Source organism: Leptonychotes weddellii, chromosome 9, assembly GCF_054177405.1.
Source record: "Leptonychotes weddellii isolate Sample4059 chromosome 9, ASM5417740v2, whole genome shotgun sequence".
Taxonomy (NCBI): Eukaryota; Metazoa; Chordata; class Mammalia; order Carnivora; family Phocidae; genus Leptonychotes; species Leptonychotes weddellii.
This window is the reverse complement of record NC_138377.1, coordinates 125,759,812-125,770,448: the sequence shown is the minus strand read 5'-3', so window position 1 is coordinate 125,770,448 and position 10,637 is coordinate 125,759,812.

Genomic DNA, 10,637 nt, shown 5'->3' with positions numbered 1-10,637 from the left:
TTATCCTGGGCTGTTCGTGGTTCTGAATTTCATTGTTTGAATCCTTTCATCCTTTCTAACAATTCTGGGACTCAGGGAAGGGCCGTAGCTGTAGACCCCAGCAAGTCAATCATGTGCACGTAAGACGGCCAAAGTCAGCGTCTGTGATTGCACAAAGAGCCCTGGCATACACGTTAAGATCCCTGTGCACCGAACCCACGCCCAGCAAGCAACTCGACTTCTCTGCATGCCTTCGATGTTGCTGTCTGCACCCCTCTGGAGCATAGTGCGTGTTCAACAATTCTGTTGGATGGACAGTAAGTGCAGAGAGGGGAGGACGCGTCCAGACATGTGTGGGGACAGGCACCGCACAGGCGGAGGGACAGGACAGAAGGCTGTAGGTGAGAGACGTACCGGGGACACATCCAGCAGGGAGGGCCTTTGCGTGGAGTTTGGGTGGGACATGGTTTGGAGTAGGGGACAGGGACAGTAAGGCAGGGGATGAGAATGAGGGTGAGGGGCTGTAGAGTGGGAGATCCTGGTGAGGTTGGAGATGCAGCATGGTCTCCTAGGACCTGCCATCTTCAAGCTCATAGACACTTGTTGAGGACCTACTGGGTGGCCATGGGTGCCCGTGGGGGCACTGTGGGTTCAGGGGTTGAGTAAGACCCAGTCAGATTGGGTGGGATGGGAGATTACACAGAGGACACCAATCATTATAGCTCCTGGCAGAGCACAGTGTCAGTGGGTGCTTAAGAGGGGTGCAAGCCAGCACACTGGGGTGACACTGGGGTCCAGAGCTTGAGCCGGTCCCATCCATGGTAAAATGCAGAGCTTTCCAGCAAGTCTAAGAAAATTAAGTCACAAATTTCAGCACTGGGCCTGAGAACGTAGATGGAATCTTCGAGGTTGCTCACGTCAGGATGGGGACTCAATGGAGAAACGACGTTCGGTCCAGTGAGGTTTCAGGAGGGGCCTCACACGGGGGATGGTGGGACAAGGTCAGGCAGAGCGGAGTGGGCGGAGGGTGGGAAGACAGGGTTCATGTGAGAAGCGAGTTGCCTGTGGCTGGAATGGGGAGGGGCACGGCCAGAGACCGGCAGGCTCCCCTGGGGAGGGCCCTGACTGGGGGGCTGGGGTCACTGACATGGTCAGCGGTGGGAGCCATGGACGCTCTTCCGGCCTGTCGGTGCCTTGATCAGACCCATGTCATTTTTAATAAAGCAGCAAATGTAGCTTCTCACCATTATGCACCAAAGCATGAGGAGTCTGCCTGCCGGACTCCGGCCCCTGTTACTAGCAATTTCCTGGTCACATTTGTCATGATGATCTGGGAATGGATTTAATTATTTACTGTTTTTCTACCTTCGGTGGTGGAATTCTTCCAAAGTCACAAACCCAAATCATTAGCAGTGGTAGAAAAGCTTTGCACAGCGGGCCTGGTTCTAGAAGATTCTGTGATGGATTTGGGTAAGGTCTGTGCTCGATGGGGCTGCAGACGGGGGGACAAGGCAGTGCAGACGTGCTCAGACCCCCTCCACGCTGCTCCGGGGTCTCTTGTCCATGTGTGTCAGAGCCGTAGGAAGAGGAGGAAAGGAAGAAAAAGCCAGAAAGCCGTAGAAGCTCCCACAAAGGTCAAGAGACACGAAACACACATTTTAATTACAGTCCTGGAGACAGCTCCGGGGATTTTATAAACGGAGGCACAATGACATGGCAGGAAAATGTCTTTTTTTGTTGTTGTTCCCTTTCGCCCCCCTGTGGTAAGGTCATACTTTTGAAGAATTTTTTTTTTTTTTCCCCAATACATACTGTTTTTTTCTATTAGTTTCAGAGGTAGGGGTCAGTGATTCATCAGTCTTATGTAACACCCAGTGTTCATTCCATCCCGGGCCTCCTTAATGCCCATCCCCCGAGGACCCCATTACCCCACCCCCGTCATGGAAAAAAACTGACAACTTCTATCCTCCGCTCCCACCTTCCAATCCTTGTCCATACGCAGAGGTGTTTTTTTCTGCGGCAGTGGTAATATGCAGGATTCCTTTCGTGGTTTTAAATACAGCGTATGATAGTCTTGTTTCTCCTTCAGATGTCTTGTTAAATTTATTTTAGTGGCTGAAGGACACGCCCTGTAAGCAGGCGTACCGCTCTTTCCAAACGCCTCCCCTTAACCCTGGAAACTTTTTCCTGTCGTAGATGAAGCTGCCACGCATCAGTATGGACAGCTTTTGGGAAATGTCTCTCTTGGCTTCCTCCTCTGACATTTTGTAAATCAGTCTTAGGATTCTCAGCTGAGCCCAGAATCTGGCAGCTGGGAGTGAAATCTCCAGCCTCTGGCCCGTTTCTTGCCTACACATCTGGGAAGGAGGGCCTCATCTGTGACGGGACAGACTTCTTGGCCAAAAGTCCTGGCCAGCCAGGGTTGGCTGCCTATCCCTGGACGTCCCCAGCATGCCAGATGGGCACCTGCGTCCGGGAGCTGCCGGTCTCATCTTCCTGGGAGACCGTCAGTTTGCCGACGGTGGTGACAGTCTCCGCTGGGGTCGTTTACTTCAGCTTTTTGGAGCCGCAGAGAGACGGCCCAGTGCCCCGTGAAGTTTGATCTTCAAGGCAAATCTGGGGACGGGGACGGGGACGGGAACCCATGATGGAAATAAGCCGAGACACTGGGGGATACAAAATGAGAAAGGCGAGAATAAATCCAACAACGTACCCCTGCCTGGCGCACACTCACATGGTGGGACAGACTGGGGCCCTGGCGGCTGGCCCGCAGGGACGTCGTGGGTTTGCCTTCTTAGCCCACGAGGGTCCACACCCAGGTTCATACAGTCTGAGAGCCCGTTCGTGGACGATGTACACTCCCCCAACCCCCCGTCTGGATAGAGGGTGGCGTGGAGCACCGGCTGCCAACGACCTCTTTCCCCGGGGACTCTGGGACATCCCCGTCTTCCCGGGAAACTGTAAGGTGTCCCCATAGGCACACAGCGGCCAGATAGCACATGCGTGTTACACACGGCTCCCGTGGGCTTGCACGGCCACGTCCTCCTGCAGAGAAGGCTGGTGCGCCCGGGGCGGGCAGGTGCTCTGTGCAAGCTCGCTTCCACACGGGGGCCGCTTTTGTCTTTTCTGCCTGCCCCGGACACCAGGGTTTGGGCTGCAAATATGTTTGGGTCCACACGGTGCAGCTGAGTCTCTCTAACCATAACGAGAATGTAAAATACACAATTTAGGAAACTGTGATCTCGAGCATCCGTGTCGTAAACTGCAGATGAGTCCCAGGGACCTTAGCAGCCTGTGTCTCATTAACCGCCAGAGGATAATCCCTCCTCACCGCGCAGCCTTTCTCAGCGAGAGCACCCACTGCACCTGCCGCGGCATCGTCTACGTGGGGATCCCGCAGTCGGATCCTCGCCCAGAGCCAAGAGGCTTCCTGCTGGAATGACGTAGGGGCGTCTGGCCGAGGGCAGCGCAGGCCGCCTGCGCGGGCCGGCTTCCCCTTTGCCTCCTCCGTGTCCCCTTCCATCGGCTGCCGTTAGAAACTCTCTCCTCGCTGCTGCAGGACCAGAGTTCCCGGAGCGCAAGTCCCCCCTCAGCATGGGCCACTCACTCTTCTGCACGGCGCGGGCTTTTCCCCATTTTCAGAAGTGTGCTGCAGGCACACAGTGGGGCCGCAGTTAAGGAGCCAGGCTTCACGCACACGAGCGTCCCGGCCACCAGGCTACTTGCTTTTGATGCTCTGGGTTAAAAGTTGGTTCCTGGTAGATACACATGGACGTGTTGGGGGTGGGGCGCCCGGGTGGCTCAGTCGTTAAGCGTCTGCCTTCGGCTCAGGTCATGATCTCGGGGTCCTGGGATCGAGCCCCGCATCGGGCTCCCTGCTCCGCGGGAAGCCTGCTTCTCCCTCTCCCCCTCCCCCTGCTTGTGCTCTCTCTCTCTGAGAAATAAATAAATAAATAATAAAATCTTTAAAAAATAAAATCAATAAATGCATGTGTTGGACTCCTTGCAGGGACTTAAAAAATAGCTTTTTCTTAAGGATGTTGAACATGGGTTTGGCAACACCGTTGTCCCCGTTTATCTGCACGTTCCACGGAAACAAAGATAAACGTTGGTCCAGTCGTGGGATTATCCTACACTCTGTATTAGTGTCATCCAAGTTAGTGAGGCTTTACCCCAAAACCAGGGGCAAAGGCAGGGACCGGGAGGGGCAGGACTAGTCGCGGGCTCTCCTTGGAGGTAAAGGCCGGGGAGGCTGGGGGTTGTTTATGGGAACGTGGGGGTAGGAAGCCTGGCTGTGGAGGTCACACAGCTGCATTGAAAGTGTAAGTACGGGATTTCAGATGGAAAGAACTTAAGAGCCTCTCGCCAGATCCTTCGTTTGCCCGAGAAGAGATGGAATCCGGGAGGTGAAACTGTCCAAAGTCACGCAGAAAAGCCGGGTAAGAGACCCAAACAGATGTTATTTAGATAAGATGTTTAGGTTTAAGCTGGCTTTTAAAAACACCTCTGTGAAGCTTGGCTTTCATGCTGCCACCCTTCTGAGCAGCACTGGATGCTCTCGGTCTAGAACCTGAGAGTCCAACACAGAAGCAGGAGCAGCCGGGGGACACGGGTGAGCGCTGGCCCAGAGAAGGGGACCAGCCGGTGGGAGAAGCTGGGGCAGCGGGGAGCCTGACCCGCCCGGCGGGACCATGCAAACCTTCTCCCCTTGCCCCAGGCAGCAGGAACGTTCTCCTCCAGTGGGAGGAATGGACTGGGAAGGCCGGCAGCCCTGGGAAGACAGAAGACACTTGGGCCAGATGCCCTGGGAGCCTGCAGGCACCGTGCGTTCTGTGGGGACAGGTCCTCCCCCTCCTTCCAGTAGCAGCCGGTCGACCGACTGCGGGTCTCAGCTAGCTGGACGGCACCCAGTTCAGAGCCAGTGAACATTCGGGGAAAGCCAGCCCCCTACAAAAGAGACAGTATGTTCCAACCAAGGAGGACGTTAGTGCTAAGGTGACCCATCTGGCCGGGCTGTGGCTTGGGACATGGTGAGACTCTTCTGCTGGAGACCCTTGTCCTCACCCTCTGTGGGGATGGGGCCGTGACGTGGGGACAGGCTGGTTGGGAGCTCGGAGTGGTATCTGGGCAACACTGAGCTAAACAGTCATGAGACCAGCTGATAAAGGGGCCTTAACTGGCCAGGTGGGTCTGGGGGACAGGGGGCTCCTGCAGCCCTACAGATCTCAGAAGCCACGTGACTCAAAATAGCCTCCACTGATGTTGAAACCAGAGGGGAGACCACTCTAGGGTGGGGCCAACCTTCAGCTGGGGCCTGGGCAGCCTTGGATCCTGCCGGTGCACCTGCTCTCAGCCGGCCGGCCCGGGGGCACTATGCAGCCCGACGCCGAGGGGGCTTCTCAGTGCGTGTCAACAGCTTCCTGTCCTCCCCCACCCAGGAGCAGAGGCCCTCTGGCACAAGAAAGACATTTATAACAAGGACCTTGTAAATAATAGCAAAACGCTAAAATAAAACCCCCAATAAATGAGTTGAAGAGCAGGATGAAAAGCATAGGGGTGTGAATGAGTGACCATAAGGTGAACTGAGGCATTCTCTCTGAGCAGAGAGAAGGGAGGAAGAGGACGGAGAAGGGAGACATTCAGGGACATGAAGGATCCATGTGGAGGTGAAAACACCCATCCAGTGGCAGTTTTAGGAGCAGAGAATGTATAGAACGGGATGGTGGAGGGGGGAGGCAGGATCTGGAAAACACGAAAGCTCAGTGCTTCCCTCAGCAGGGGACAGACGTTCATGCTCAGACTGAAAGGCGAATTAACAAGTGAGCCCCCAGCAGCAGCTGTCCAGGTGGTAGCGAAATGTCAAAGCTGCCAGGACATAGACAGAAAACTCTAAGAACCCCCAGGAAATAAAGAGAATATTTGTGTATGAATGAGAATCGAATTTGCCCCAGCAGCACCGGGTGAGAGAGGAAGACTGTAAGGTTCTGGGGGAGGAGGAGAATTTGTTTGGTGCTAGAGTATTCCATGCTCATCCTCCTCCCCATCCAACAGAGAGAATGAAGGGCAGGCATTTTTATAAGGACTCAGATCAATTCACTGCCCAAAGACTCCAGAAAGAATAGCTACAGGATATATTCCAGCAGGAATCAGGAAGATACTAGTAGGAAAGAAAAAAAAAAAAAAGAATCAAGCATGAATATTTGCACATTAATTGTGTAATTAGGAATAATTTTTACAAGATAGCTTTTAAAAGATGGTCTTAATTAAACTGGAAATCTCAAATACATTATAACGGGAAAGGAAGCAACCATATATTTGATGCTAAAAGCCTAGGTAATGAAAATGTCAAACAAAATGTTTCTGAACACATGCACATGAATGTTCTGGTTGGTGTTCAGTGGGCCGCCTACCCCTGTACCCGTTGGTCCCGCTGGCACAGACTGCTCGTGAGCACCCGTGGTAACTGAAGGAGGAGGGATGGGGTTCACGTGGATTGGTGTCGCACGACCCTAGTCCGTGGAGGAGAGCGGGGAGCATGCGGGGAAGCGCTCTGAAGATGGGGGCCCCCGCTGCGGTGGGCTGCGTTCCCCAGCGCGAGCCCGCCTTGTCTCTGGAAAGGGGCCCTGGTGAAAACACTCAGTTACATGTTTTGCTCAATGGGTTTAAGCAGAGAGGTCGTCTATATCCCAACTCAAATATGTCTTATTTATTTTTTACAGAAAATATTCATAAATCCAGTTCTATTAGCAGGTAAACTAAAAGGAGATGCCGATGCAGTGTCAGGTGTTACAGAAAGATTTTGTCTTGGGGAATGAATAGGCCGTCAGAGGCGACTGCAAGCCAGATATTTTAAGTATTAGACAAGCTAACCGAGAGCTCTTTTTTTTAAAGATTTTGTTTATTTATTTGATAGAGAGAGACACAGTGAGAGAGGGAATACAAGCAGGTGGAATGGGAGAGGGAGAAGCAGGCCTCCCTCCGAGCAGGGAGCCCGATGCAGGGCTCGATCCCAGGACCCTGGGATCATGACCCGAGCTGAAGGCAGACGCTTAACTGAGCCACACAGGCACCCCAGACTTTGGATTTTATTTTATTTATTTATTTTTTAAGATTTTATTTATTTATTTGACAGAGAGAGAGATAGCAAGAGCAGGAACACAAGCAGGGGGAGTGGGAGAGGGAGAAGCAGGCTTCCCGCCGAGCAGGGGGCCCGACGTGGGGCTCGATCCCAGGACCCCGGGATCGTGACCTGAGCCAAAGGCAGACGCTTAACGACTGAGCCACCCAGGCGCCCCTAAAATGACATTTTATTTATTTATTTTTTAAGATTTTATTTATTTATTTGACAGAGAACACAGCGAGAGAGGGAACACAAGCAGGGGGAGCAGGAGAGGGAGAAGCAGGCTTCCCGCAGAGCAGGGAGCCCGATGCGGGACTCGATCCCAGGACCCCGGGATCATGACCTGAGCCGAAGGCAGACGCTTAACGACTGAGCCACCCAGGCGCCCCTTAACCGAGAGCTCTTAAGGCATTTTGTGAAGCATAACGTGTTACGTAAATTTAAGTATTAGTACTGTGCAAGCACGTGTTTGACAACAAAGTCCTGTTATTCCTAATATATGTGCCTGTATGCATACATACGCGCGCACATACGTACAGCTGTGTACACGTGTGTCCGTGTGTTAGTAGGTGTACTAGGAATACATGTACGTACGTGGGTAAGTACGTGGACTCTTGTGGTTGCCAGGGACCTGGGGACGAAGGTGGAACAGCGGAAGCTCAGTGAATTTTCCGCGTGATACTCTGGTGGTGAACCACACGACACGGTGTGTGCTTATTCCTGGGACTGCCTGAGACGACAGGACTCTCCTCTCCCACGGATCCGTGGGCCCCCCGAAGGAGCGACCAGTGGCCGAAGCTGGGACGGCTGAGCAGTAAAACCAGCCACGTAGTGGTGGACCATGACCCAAAGCATAAATAGATATTCCGGAGTCCATAATCCCATCAACATGACTGAGTAGATAAATCAGTGTGGGAGGATAGATAATTTTCTTTGTTGTTTGGAAGAATTCAAAGGGTGGGCTGCACGTGGTGACCTCCTTCTAAGGAACAGAAATGGGGGGGAAGAGGCGGTGATTTTGCGGTGGACAAACGTGACAAATGTGACCGCGGCAGGTGCACGTCCCCGCAGGCTGATGCGACGGGAAAGGCACTTCACCTCTGTGGTGTCCTCCCCCAAACCCAGAACCCCAGTCTAACTGGGAGGAAAATACCAGCGAACCCCCCTGAGGGACAGTTTACACTATACCTGACCTGCAGTCCTCGAACTGTCAAGGTCACCCCAAACAAGGGAGGTCTGAGAAGCTGTCCCAGCCCAGAGGAGCCCAGGAGAAACAGCGAGGAAACATGACATGGGGTCCGGATGGGGTCCTGGGACAGATCCAGACAGTGGGTACAAACGACGGAATCCTGGATGACGTTGGCCAATGATGGTTGATAAGGACGCATCAACAGGAACTCATTGTGCATGACACGTGAGCCGAATCAGAGTAAGACGTTAACAGTGGCCGAGATCGAGTCTGGGGTGTGGGACAACCTTTGTACCACCCTGCAAATCTCTGTGACTCTACAACTGTTCTTTAAAAGAAGCTTACTAGAAAATATAGAGCTCAAAAGAAAGCCTGTTTCACTTGTGGGTTTCTTTTATCCTCACTCTTTCAGATAATAAAAATACAGGTAAGTAACTAAATAAATACACACGGAAACAAGCAAGAGGCCCGGCTGTGAGCTGCCCCGGCGTCTCCCCCTCCCAGTATTCCGGGCGTTTGGAGCCCGGGCCTCACATCGGAGGACACCCTGGCCGGTGCCCGTGCGGCCCACGGTGACCCTTCATGGGCATCTCAGTGCCAGGAGCGAACCGTGGAAACAGGCGTTTGCTGATGAGGGCTCGGGGACTGGCTGTCCCCACAGCACCTGGATTCACCGGAGGCTTCTGCGCTGGGAGAATGCACTGCCATGCTTCATGCAACAGGGACGGTAAGAGGACCTTTGGATTGTGCTGTGCGGTGTTCATATTTAGTTTTCCCACCCGATGCTCCCGATCACCGCGGATGCAGGTGGAGGTTGCCTGCCGCCCTGCTCGTCCCGTAACCCACCCCTGGAACAACCGTGCTTGCCACGCACAGACCGAGAGTGAGCAGGCGGAGCCCACGCCCGGGCAACACGGCCCCTCTGGACAGGTGTCCCCAGCCAGCGGCTACTGCTCTGGCCCCCGGCTCCAAACCCTGCTTGTGGACTCTGTCTGTGGCCTCCCAGCTTGGCCAGACTGGCAGGCCCCCCTCTTTATGATATTGGACCACGTTTAACACTTGGCTCTTACCCTGGCTCACTCGCCCAGTGTTAGCATCCCGAGTTGGGGTCCCCATCCCTCCCCTGCTGGCCTCATGCAGCTTCCCCCGGGAGGGCTGGGCATTTCTCCGACTGTTCAGTGTGAACGAACGATTGCTGTTTTCTGGTTTTTGTTTTTTTTTAATTTCCATTTTGTTTAAACTAATACTTTTACACAGTAAAATCAAAATAAATTACTGGGGGAAAAATTAAGAAGGGAGGGAGGGGGAATGGGAGGGAGGAGAGAAGGGAGGGAGGTATGGAGGGGGGGTAAGAGAAGGGAGAAAGGGAGGAAGGAAGGAAGGATCCTTTGAGCAGCCCAACGAGAAGACCAGATCATTTATGAAAAGAAAAAGCACCAGCCGCCTCAGACGTCTTCAAGAAAATGACCAATTCTGAGAGGCAGCAAAGCAACGCCAATACGGTGCTCCAAGAGAGAAAATGTCTGAGATTTCGTAGGCAATGCTTGAAGCTCAGTGGAAAGGCAGGAGAAAAGTGTTTAACATTCGAGAATACAGGGTGTGTGGTTTCCGTGAAGCATTCTTGAAGAGACTTCTGGGAGATGAGTTTTCACTACACGAGAGATGAATGGAGTCACTATTAACCAGCACAACAAGGGGGTGAAATAAATCAATTTACTGGACCGCAGGGTGACTACAGGGTAAGTGGGAGGATTACGCCGAAGGAACAGAATGCACAGGTAATGCATCCTGGTGACATGCGTCTTATGTTTCTAATAAAACCTGCGAGTGGGAGACAGGATTGGGGTAAATGCCATGATTTAAAGCTGATAATCAGGTCATGAAGATACGCACGTCTCCCCCTACTTTGCAGAGGTTGGCGTGACCCCACTTTGGGTTTATGAAAAACATGCCTTCCTACCCATTTTCGCTAACTGGGAAAACCCAAAGACGATTTTTGCCTTTATGAGAAAAGGCAAAACCAAAATAAAATGAAAATAGCGTTCCATGTTGGGTTTGCAGCAAGCCTACAGAGGCGTCCCCCCCCAACCACGAGAGCCCCCCCAGCTGTGAGCACCTCCCAGCCACCATCGCCTCCCTCCAGCCGCAAACGCCCCCCTAGCCAAGGAGCGGCCCCCACCAGCCACCAGCACCCTCAGCTGCAAAAGCCCCCCCTAAGTCCCAAGGGTCCCCACCAAGCCCCGAGCAACCCCCCAGCCAGGAATGGCCCCCCAGGGCCCCCCAGCCACAAGAGCCCCCCCCAGCCGGGAGTGCCCCAAGCCTCGAGCATAACCCCCCCCGCCTCCACCC